This window comes from Salmo salar, chromosome ssa02 (assembly GCF_905237065.1).
Source record: "Salmo salar chromosome ssa02, Ssal_v3.1, whole genome shotgun sequence".
In the NCBI taxonomy this organism is placed as follows: domain Eukaryota; kingdom Metazoa; phylum Chordata; class Actinopteri; order Salmoniformes; family Salmonidae; genus Salmo; species Salmo salar.
In genome coordinates this window covers 12,984,568-12,996,902 of record NC_059443.1, presented here as the reverse complement: position 1 = coordinate 12,996,902, position 12,335 = coordinate 12,984,568, and the positions used below count along the sequence as shown (strand labels likewise).

The 12,335-nt window shown below is 36.3% G+C and overlaps 1 protein-coding gene across 6 annotated transcripts in view; it reads right to left on the bottom strand.

Moving 5' to 3' along the window:
• Positions 1-12,335, bottom strand: part of ctnnb1 (catenin (cadherin-associated protein), beta 1) — a 32,465-nt gene that overhangs the window by 8,320 nt on the left and 11,810 nt on the right. For 2 of the 6 annotated variants that reach the window (XM_045696248.1, XM_045696239.1), the window contains exon 1: positions 1,495-1,707. The exons of 2 other annotated variants lie outside the window; for them this stretch is intronic. The gene's annotated coding sequence lies outside the window, so the exon portion shown is untranslated. Of the gene's footprint in view, positions 1-189; positions 565-1,494; positions 1,708-12,335 lie in introns of those variants that run through there. 2 more of the 6 variants (NM_001173938.1, XM_045696242.1) reach the window with 2 other exon arrangements.

Below are 12,335 nucleotides of genomic sequence, written 5' to 3'. Positions count from 1 at the left end.
TTCTCTGAATTTGACTTGGTTTCTTATTAACTGCGCTAGACATGTAACCAATCATGAATCATGCCCTAGCTTTCAGCAGGGCATGAAAAGTACGGCATCAAATTCTAAAACCTCAATTTCATTCTCAGAAACAATGAATTCAGAGGTATGTGTCATACCTTGCTCAAGACCGAAGTTTCGATAACTTACTGTGATTTAGCAAGCCACCAACCCTCCAGGAAAGTATGAAAATGTTAGTGGGTAGATGAATCACGGCAAAGTCCGTGGCAACGGTATTGTATTGTCAATATTTTGTAGCCTAACAAACAATAAGATACACGTTACAATGTCCAAGGCAAAGACATCATGCACGTTTCTTCCAAATATCAAGTCACCTCCACGGTGAAAATATTATTTGCAGGCGTGAGATGATCCCGATTAAAAACAACGTTGGGTTCTTTATGGGGTATTTCCGGAGTAGTTCCGCTGTGTTTCCCTAGAAATTGGTGGCAAGAGCAGAAAAATCTTCCACCATCGAGCTAGCTCCCCACCCCCACATTACAACCAAGTCCACTTCAGTCTGCCCGAATTTCCGATGAGCAACAACGACTCAAATTTCAGTCAAGCTCCTCCTCAACATCCTCTCAAATCACAACGGCTAAGGAATTTGTCGGTCTTTGTTTAAATTGACGACCAGTAAAAGTTTTACCCAGTTCCTAAAACAAAACTTGCTTTGACTGCAATATCACGTTTGACGAAATTAAACAATATTTTGTTGACTTTGATAATGTCAGCTAACATCCACTTAGTTACAATTGGCATCTTACATTGAAATTACGTTACTTACAATAAAATCAGTTGATGAATTTAAAGTTACTGTTGGACGTGGGATAGTGTTTGCGCTATTGCCATCCATTTCGACGTAGCTAGTGACACTAGCAAAAATTGAACCTTTTACTATTATCTAGTTAGCCAGACAACGTTAGCTGCTTGATTGAAAAATGTTCTCTCCCTCATTAGTCTTAACTAGCTTGCTAACGTTACTTAAATGTCTTCCAGTTCAAGCCAATTGAAAAGTAACAGGGCAAAACGTTCCAGTCAGCTGTATCAATAGTTGCTAACTAGACAGTTGTTTCTCACGACCACTAACATGAGTCAGAGCGCCGGAATGTTGACCTAGCTAGCAAATCACCTCGTTTACGGCAACTAGCAAACGCTAGCTAGCGGGGAGTGTCCGGGCCATGGCGCAGCCTGCTACCACCATGGCTAACTGGCTAAAAATGAATTAAATGAGTTTGATAAAACTGTATTTGTGAATTCCAATCAATTCTGTACGACTCCAGTTGTCGTGATCACGATGCGCTGATAATCAGATTGCTTGCCACCGCCTTTGGACTGCGGAAAACATTTGCCTACAAACTAGCTAACTTAGCTAGCTACCAACCAAATACAACGCAATACATCGATGTCAAATCCAAATAAAAAAATATATAAAAAATGAACGAAGATGCCTACCCTTGTCAAAAGCCACAAATCGGTCTCCTCGCGTTTAGGTGGATAAAGCCAACGCCTCGTGGGGAGAAAAATAAATAAAAATACGTTAAAATTACAATCACCAGCGAGTCCTTCGACTACCCCCTCAGCAGTCAAGGAACAACTTGGCTACTGCTGTTGAATCATTGGATTTAAGATGGCGTCGCACTGTAATAGACCGAATTACAATTATGTGGCAACTCTATCCTTCCGCATGTAGGAATAAAATAGATACCATATCATGGTCTTTATCAAATTATCAAAGTGAAGTCCGTTATATATATATGTATATTAGAAATAATCTTAAAACAACTTCATACAACTATAATGTGTTGTATTTCATAAAAGGAAAGAACAAATCCTGATCATAAAATCGGCGTATGAATCCAGATGGTATGAAGTTCCGGCAGTGTACCTTTTCCATAAATTAGGATGAAGACCAGGAATGCATCTATGGATTGGACTGCAAAATTCTTCAATGGACATCACATCATTTTCCAAAAATTGCAGTACTTCTGTACGGAATCTTAAAACGGACAGCTTATTGTTTCAACTGAATTTACTAAGAGACATTCACAATGTTATAAAACGTTCTCAGAGGCATTTAGTTCTACTGCATATCTGAAAATAGCTTATCTCTAGCCTAGGCACTGCTCAGAATATACTAAGGGTATTTGGAATGTAGTGTGTGTAGGAACTGTTTATTTTTTTCAAAACGATTCTGCTGATTCCATATAATGTTGCAACAGTCATGACTCAAGATACATGATGGTTTTATGATCACCTTGATTTCCTTTCTATATTTTCCATAACATTGTGTCATATTTATCTAGTACTGAATACTTTATCATACAAATCAAATTGTATTGGTCACATACACATGGTTAACAGATCATGCGAGTGTAGCGAAATGCTTGTCCTTCTAGTTCCGACAGTGCAGTAATACCTAACAACTACCTAATACACACAAATCTAAAGGGGTGAATGAGAATGTGTACATAGAAATATATGGATGAGCGATGGCTGAGTGGCATAGTCAAGGTGCTATAGATGGTATAAAATACAGTATATACATATTATATGATTAATGTAAGATATGTAAACATTATTAAAGTGGCATTATTTAATGTGGCATTGTTTAAAGTGACTAGTGATCCATTTATTAAAGTGGCCAGTGATTGGGTCTCAATGTAGGCAGCAGCCTTTCTGAGTTAGGGATTGCTGTTTAGCAGTCTGATGGCCTTGAGATAGATTTAGTATACCTGAATATCCCTTTGTGAATAACATCCTAGAAGATTAATATTCCCCACAAGGAAGCTGCAATCAGAAAAAAATATGGCAGTGCAATAAATACTTAACAAAAATATAAACACAACCATTTAAAAGATTTTACTGAGTTACAGTTTATAGAAGGAAATTAGTCAATTAAAATAAATAAATTATGCCCTAATCTATGGATTTCACATGACTGGGCAGGGGCATAGCCATGGGTGGGCCTGGGAGGGCATAGGTGGCCTTTTATTGTCCTCAGCACAAGGTGCACCTGTGTCATGATCATGCCGTTAAATCAGCTTCTTGATATGTCACACCTGTCAGGTAGATGGATTATTTTGGAAAACGATAAATGCTCACTAACAGGGATGAGAACAAATTTGTGCACAACGTTTGAGAGAAATACGTTTTTTGTGCGTAGGGAACATTTCTAGGATCTTCTATTTCAGCTCATGAAAAATGGGTTTAATCTTGGATGTTTTACAGGGTTGGTGTCAATTCCATTTCAATGCAATCAATTCAAGTCTAATGTAAAAATAAAATTAAAACAGAGACTCATCTGAAATGATAAAAAAAAATGGACAATAAAATAAATAAATTAGATTCACACAAGGAATGAGTTGTTAATTGCATGAGAATCTAAAAGTATGTACAGTAACAACTATACTCTCCGCAAAATATGGCCATCAAGGCACTGCAGTAGACTTTCTTACCTAAACTTTCATGGTCAGGAGGATTCCTGTCCAAAAATAAAGCAGGGTCTCAGTTGCCTGGGAGCAGAGGTTTGCCAAATGTGACCCCAAATGTTGGGCCTTTGTCAGTACTTTATTAAGTGTAGTACTCACCTGACCAAAAAAAACTCTCTTATAGATAACCTTCAGGTGACATTATTATATGGACACAGAGATTCGTTTCACATCTTTATTTACAATATTGTTTTTAAGGGAATTGTATTGGCAGGAATATATAATGAACACTAGGCCTAGATGTGACGTGCCAACGATCGTTTATACAAAAATATTACTAGAATTACATCAGTGATAAATTACATTTGTTCCCCAAAAAATCCTGTAGATCTGTTTTGACCTCAATACGTTCTGATGAACAGTCAGGGTGTAAACATTAAGACATTATATTCAGTATCCAAGTCAATATGCAAGGTTTGAATGGATAACAGTACATTATTGTAAATGTAGATTCCAAGGCAAAACAATTATATTGAAGGCCCAATGCAGCCATTTTTAAATCAATATCAAATCATTTCTGGGTAACAATTAAGTACCTTATTGTAATAGATTTCCATTCAAATGGACCAAAACAGCTTTTTAGCAAAAAAACTATTTCTCAAGCTAGAATTTTGCTAGGACTGTCTGGGAGTGGTCTGAGTGGGGAGGGTAAAACAAAAAACTAATGAGGGAGAGAACTGTTACTGTGAAACCCACTGATAAATCATAAATAGACAAAGTGCATAAAGTATATTTCAATTACTATGATAATAAGTGCATAACACATAGATTTTCAGATCCACAATAGGAATCTTCAGAAATGTATATATTTCTGAAAACAGTAGCTCTTCGAGAGAAAAAAAAAGAAGGTGCATACTATGATTATTGATCAAATTATCCAATGACAAAAGAGGCATTGTCAAGCCATCAACTGGTTCTATATGGTTTGTGGGTGTTACTTTGACAAAACACTCATAATGGAGGATAGAATTTCAGAGAAATACCACTGACACTAGTCTGATTTGAATTGTTTGTGTTGAAAACTAAGGTGATGATGTGGGAAAATATTCAGAGTGTAATCTGTGTAATAAAAAATATACAGTAACATAATAATACTTGTTGGGCAAGATTCAATCATGACCATGTTGCATATTGTGAGAAACGTGCACTATGGGAAAAAATATAACTATTGTTCCTGCACCCTTTCATTTTGTTAAAATTATCTATATTTGTATTACCAGATTATCAGGAGTACTTGAAATGTGCTTTTCAATACTACATGAATACTGAGATATTTCATTTGAATCCCTTCCCACAATAGTTAGATTGTCATTACAGTACATTGGTATAAATCACATGCTCACATGCTCACACACACACACACACACACACACACACACACACACACACACACACACACACACACACACACACACACACACACACACACACACACACACACACACACACACACACACACACACACACACACACACACACACACACACACACGCGCGCACACACACACACACACACACACACACACACACAGTGCAGATTCATCAGGCCTTTTGCGTGCACACATTCTCCCCTCTGAAGGAAAGAGTCTAGGCACCAAAAATAAACATAGAGACAAGGATTACATGTGCAAAGCCTATTCTCTCCCAATGGGTTCACGTGTACTGGGGAAGTCACAGGTCTCAGTCACTGCCAGGAGGGCTTACGAAAGGCTGGGGTTACTCATCAAGCTCTGTTGTGATTGGTTACATTAGGCTGTGTGTGTTTGTCTGTGAGAAAGTGAGAGAGAGCAAGAGAGCGAGAGGAACAGCACCCGGATGCAAGAGAAAGAACTTGGTCCCTTGGGAAGCTGCTGGAATTGATGCTATATGCTGAGGGGAGGGTCTCTTTTCTTCCCCTGTGAAAGCAGGGGGCACTTTAAACCCACTTGTGTGCACATAGGATTGTGTCCTCTGACCTCTACTCAGCCAAAGGGCCTGATCCTACATCCTTGCAGAGACAATAGTAGTAGGTGCAAGGCAAGGTGAGCCACCAGGGCCCTGGGTTCCTCTGTAACATGTAGACATGAGGGGGATACAATACATTTCTACCTCAAATTAAAAATCGAATTACATTTTGTTTGTCACATTTGCCGAATACAACAGGTGTAGACCTTACAATGAATTTCTTACTTACTAGCCCTTAACCAACAATGCAGTTTTAAGAAAAATAAGTGTTAAGAAAGTATTTACTAAAATAAACTGAAGTAAAAATTAAAGAAATACCTGTCCTTACTCCTATAATGTTGAAATAAGTATTCACATTCAACAAATACAGCAAATTTCATAACAATCCACCAGGGCCCTGGGGCCCTCTGTTCACAGTGGTAATAGACAGACATAGGGAGGGCACTGGCAGTAACTATTGTACACCTCTGCCTGTGCAGTTGCAGGGTTGAAATATAAGGGGATTCTACCTCCTAGTTGAGAACAATGGGTCAAGCACAACAAATACAGCATCTAACATTACAATCCATTAATGTCTTCGTTCTACTGCATTGCCGACCTACAATTCCAATTCCAATTCCATCCAAAACATAGTTTCCAATAAAATAAAATAAATACTGCCAGCAATGGGTAGTTACTGTTTATCATAGTATGAAGTTCCTATGTGTTAAATAATTCAATGTATAAATCTTTAATAGAGGTGAGAATCAGTGGAAAGGTCATTGGAGCAACTTGCCAGGAACCCCTCAGTGACATCTACAAAAAAAGAGTGAGAAAGAAGGGGGAACAAATAGCCTTTGACTTAACACACTGAATGACTAGCATAGCCCCCTACCCTCCAGGCACAGCTATACAGCTCTCCCATATAAACCTAAGCAGCTTCTAGTTTGGTGCCAACGTCTATCAAACTGCTCAACTCTTGAAGTATTTATTTATTTGTATTGTAAATATGCATATATTTATATATATATAACTGACTTGCCATGATAAATAAAGTTAAAAAATAAAATAAAATAAAAATAAAAATATATAGCCTGTGATTGCATATAACGCTTCCAATCCTTTATACTGTACATGTTCTGTGTGCTATGTTGTTATGTCTTGTATGTAGCAATCCGTCACTACACATGATGTTCCCTCTCAGGAAATAAAAGTCATTTTGAATTTGACTTTGAGTAATAAGATTTATATAGGGCCTCCAATGTCATAAAGTAGAGTACCTAAGAGCAGTGTGTCTTTATGAAATATAGAAATATTTACACTACCTACTATATGTGTACGTCATTACACTCACGCTACAATTAATGACATAAACCACCCAGTTACTCAACCCTGCACCTTAGAGGCTGCTGCTCTATGTACATAGACATGGAATCACGGCTCACTTTAATAATGGAACACTAGTCACTTAATAATAGTCCTGTTAGTAATGTTTATATACTACTTAATAATAGTCATGTTAGTAATGTTTATATACTACTTAATAATAGTCATGTTAGTAATGTTTATATACTACTTAATAATAGTAATGTTAGTAATGTTTATATACTACTTAATAATAGTAATGTTAGTAATGTTTATATACTACTTAATAATAGTCATGTTAGTAATGTTTATGTACTACTTAATAATAGTCATGTTAGTAATGTTTATATACTACTTAATAATAGTAATGTTAGTAATGTTTATGTACTATTTAATAATAGTAATGTTAGTAATGTTTATATACTACTTAATAATAGTCATGTTAATAATGTTTATATACTACTTAATAATAGTCATGTTAATAATGTTTATATACTACTTAATAATAGTCATGTTAGTAATGTTTATATACTACTTAATAATAGTAATGTTAGTAATGTTTATATACTACTTAATAATACTAATGTTAGTAATGTTTATATACTACTTAATAATAGTAATGTTAATAATGTTTATATACTACTTAATAATAGTCATGTTAATAATGTTTATATACTACTTAATAATAGTCATGTTAGTAATGTTTATATACTGCTTTACTCGTCTCATAAGTATATACTGTATGCTATTCTACTGTATTTTAGTCTATGCCACTCTGACATTGCTCGTTTAAGTATTTATATATTTCTTCATTCCATTCTTTTACTTTTAGATTTGATGTATTGTTGCATTGAGCTATAGCTAGTCACTACTAGATACTACTGCACTGTTGTAGTTAGGTACACAAGCATTTCACTACACCCGCAATAACATCTGCTAAGTATGTGCATGTGACCCATAAAATTAGATTTGATTTAAATGATAGAGCTATGTTCAGGAAATACATGTTATTTTTGACTTCCTACTTCAGGAGACAGAAATACTGAGGTCTCAGTTGAATGGAACCGGTGTAGTTCTTTTTCCCCATGGTCAAATAAAAACACAGAATGGTTTAGAGTGACTAGCTCTACCTCCTCTCACTCCTCTGAGGAGCATTGACACAAATACCGCTAAAATATGTAGGGGGAAATAGTTAAGTAGATATTTGATTAAACATACTATCGCTGTGATTTAGTCTATTGTTTTAAATCTGATGAAAATAAAATGATTTCAACAACAGTATTAGCAAGCCATAAATGCCATGTAACTGCCTGTACCTACAGTATACACCTGTCGCTGTTAATAAATAAGTAATATTCACTTGTACTATATAATTCTACCTGTGTAAGTATAAATACAAGCAACATATTCAAGGTCATCAACATAATATCAAATATCAAATCAAATAGGATGTAATTCTTCTGACTAGCCAACCTTTTTCAGAGTTGGTGTTTTACTATACTGCTAGCGCACAGTGTCACATCTGACAACTCAGATGCAAAAGTCTCTACAAATATCCTTTCTTTGTAAAGCTGCTTAGACAACAATGTCAGACTAGCCGACGGACCCTTTTGTGTATTGAACCTCATTGTTAGGCTCAACACCACGGCTTAAAGTGTTGGTCATCCATCCCTACAACATGAGTCTGTTCTGTTGTTGGACCGACTGACGCCCTGCAAAGACTCAATAACAAACACATTTGTGCACAAATATCTTAACCTGTGAAGAATTACATTTTCATGAGATGAGAGATAGTTCATCACACCAGCCTCAACTCTACAGTATGTACCAGAATACTATAAAGATATTGATAACTGTAGGTATTCTTAGAAATGGAAATGCAATGAAACGGCCATGTTGCTCTGCCTTTATCGCATTAGATCAACCCTGAAGCAGCCATGTTGCTCTGTCTTTATCACATTAGATTAACCCTGAAACGGCCATGTTGCTCTGTCTTTATCACATTAGATAAACCCTGAAACGGTCATGTTGCTCTGTCTTTATCACATTAGATCAACCCTGAAACGGCCATGTTGCTCTGTCTTTATCACATTAGATCAACCCTGAAACGGCCATGTTGCTCTGTCTTTATCACATTAGATCAACCCTGAAACGACCATGTTGCTCTGTCTTTATCACATTAGATCAACCCTGAAACGACCATGTTGCTCTGTCTTTATCACATTAGATCAACCCTGAAACGGCCATGTTGCTCTGTCTTTATCACATTAGATCAACCCTGAAACGACCATGTTGCTCTGTCTTTATCACATTAGATCAACCCTGAAACGACCATGCTGCTCTGTCTTTATCACATTAGATGAACCCTGAAACGGCCATGTTGCTCTGTCTTTATCACATTAGATCAACCCTGAAAATAGAAAGAAAAAGCATAACAAATGTACCTGTTATAGACAAAGATATCTAACATTAATCTTTCGATCCATTATCAGAATGAAAGAGGATAAATGTTAAGATAACAAAAATGTAAATATATATCTGTGTGTAAAATAACAACTATTAATTTGTAGTATTTTACTGTGTAGACTTTGACTTTTTAGATCAAATATATTAGTTAAATGGCACTCAAACTACCATATTTCAATGATTCCATTAATGCAAGGTTAAGGAGTGGAAAGTAATATGGTCTGCTACTGAAATTGATGATCTTTTCAGTATTGACATGAATTAACATTGCAGAATTTGCAATGCAAGACATTTCTTCTACAGGTCACTCTGTCCAACATATTATTATGACAACAAAATATAATAAGAAATAAACAATTGATAAATAAAGGGATTCAATCGAACACGCTTTGCATCATTCAGTCAGTAGCTCTTTTTCCCATTGTGAAATAAAAATCACAATGATTTTGGTTGCTGTAAAAACCTATCACCAGGTCACAGTATATATGATTCTCTATTTCAGATAAATGAGTGTAGATACGGCTAATAGTATAGAAACAGACTATGTGTACGCATTGCAATGGTGAGTTTCATTGAATTCCAGCTGTGGTAAAATGTAAAGTATATTACATTTTGTAATTGTGGCGTATTGAAAGAGGATACATTTTCATATCTCCTAAAAGCAAATTCTAAGTGTATTCCCTCTAAAGTGTAACATCATTGAATGTCCTCTAAAGCAATAACAATTCAATATTACATTTCCATTACTATTGTTATTTGGATATGCCTATCTCTCTGACTGAAAATGACCCATACTCTGAGACACAATCACTAGACCATGGCATATTTAACAGATATGCAGAACTAAGATGTTTATCCTGTTTAATAAAGAGGTGATCAATGATATTCAGACACCTAACTCCATTGAGCATCAATCAACAGTTCTGTTGTCTACAACAGAAGTTACAAGGCCGTCTCACTGCCTGGGCTGTTTCAGATCCGTTGGAAAGGGTTTCCAGTAAGGTACCTTTTGTATGATATGTACTCCTGGCTGAGGTTACAGTGAAGCGCCCACATGAACAATGGTCGGATTTAGGCCCTCTTGTCTGTCTGGCCAGTTTTTGAATCCATTTAGGGGACAAAGACTGGCCATGATCTATTTAAAGTCCTCTTTTGCAGTGTTTTAGTCAGACACAGATTATCATTCTTTTCTAATCAAAGATAAATAGCCTATACTCTTAAGAAGGGTACTTCCTTCGTTTTGAAGCTCCATATTTTGGTGCAATCTATCGTCATTTAGAATTCTAGAATATAAATCACATTTTATTGGTCACATAGACATATTTAGCAGATGTAATATACAGACGTTCTGAGAAATCCAGCTAGCACAGTCTGAGAAATCCAATCCTCTTCATCGAATTTAACGGCGTCCTCCTCCACTGACAATAACCTTAACAAAAGATTCACAAGGCCGTAGATGTCGTAAGAGAAGGAACAAAATGGCTGAGTGATGCAGAACATCCATTGTTTGGTGCTTTTATGTTGGAGCTAATCACTATACACTGCAATTTGCAAACAAATTGGCCAATGACTGAAACATATTGTCTTATACACAACATATATATTGTGTTTAAATATTAAGTTGATTGGTTCTAAGAGTTTTGAGCTTCAAAACATGACTTATTTCTTTTATATCTCAGTCTAAATCGAACAAGAGATTTACCTCACATTATGAAGGTTAGAGGTATTCTATTGGAAATTGGCTTGCATTGGTATGGCACATTCTGGGACTGCAGATGAAGACTGCAGCAAAACATTTCACAGCACCTTGATCTTGATTTTCAACCCACTGACTTCTGTACACAAACAAGATTTTGAAGGAAATGCTTTCATTCAACATGAATGACTTTCATAAAAATTGCTTGTATTTTATTTCTTAGTGGTGACTTGCTAAGCCCATTGTCCCAATCCAAATGCCACATTATTTTGCTGTAAACTTAGCTGTGAATAAGCTATATTGTTGTCTCTACCTTCTTGTCCTTTGTGCTGTTGTCTGTGCCCAATAATGTTTGTACCATGTTTTGTGCTGCTGCCATGTTGTTGTTACCATGTTGTTGTCATGTTGTGTTGTTACCATGCTGTGTTGTCATGTGTTGCTGCCATGCTATGTTGTTGTCTTAGGTCTCTCTTTATGTAGTGTTGTGTTGTCTCTCTTGTCGTGATGTGTGTTTTGTCCTATATTTTTATTTAATGTATTTTTATTTTTAATCCCAGCCCCCGTCCCCGCAGGAGGCCTTATGCCTTCTGGTAGGCCGTCATTGTAAATAAGAATTTGTTCTTAACTGACTTGCCTAGTTAAATAAAGGTAAAATAAATACAAATAAAAAGATAATGTGCTGGTACTGTTACAGCAGACTGGTTGACTATCGATGAACAAAGTGTATATTTTCCTTCCTTTAGCAGCAGCCCGAAATCACAGTACATGACAGAAGCAGTAAAACAATGAAATTGTGCTATGTAGTGGCAAAAAATGTATCAAAGCATGACGGGGGGATGGAAAAATCACCGGGGACGTTGGTGAAAAACAGAAATGCAGTTTTTGTGTTTAGAGAGAAAGAAAAAACGAGAGACGGGGAGAATATAATCTCATCATGCAGGGTCCATGGTGCCTATTTACCCAAAATGCAAAGAGGCCAAGTTCTTTAGAACATCCCGCTGTGTCGATTGAAAAGCAGGAACAAATCAAAGACACAACTCATCTGTGTTTATATTTCTCACACAATGACAAAACCCACCCCTTTATATGCCGTCTCTTTATTTATCCGTGGATAAAAAATGCACAGCGTTTCCCATCAACTCTTCCCTGTTCTCTTCCCTGTTCTGCACCAATACTACTTGAGCTTATTTATGTATTTTTAATTGTCATTTTCTAAATTGTAGATTGTCCTACTTGAAGGAGCGTGACTCCATGCTTTGTGTGGGGCTCATCTCCATGTTATATGACCACTGTGTGGTTACTCCTCCTTCTTGTGCTGTCTATTGCATGAATTAGTTTGGTACAAATGACCTCTAC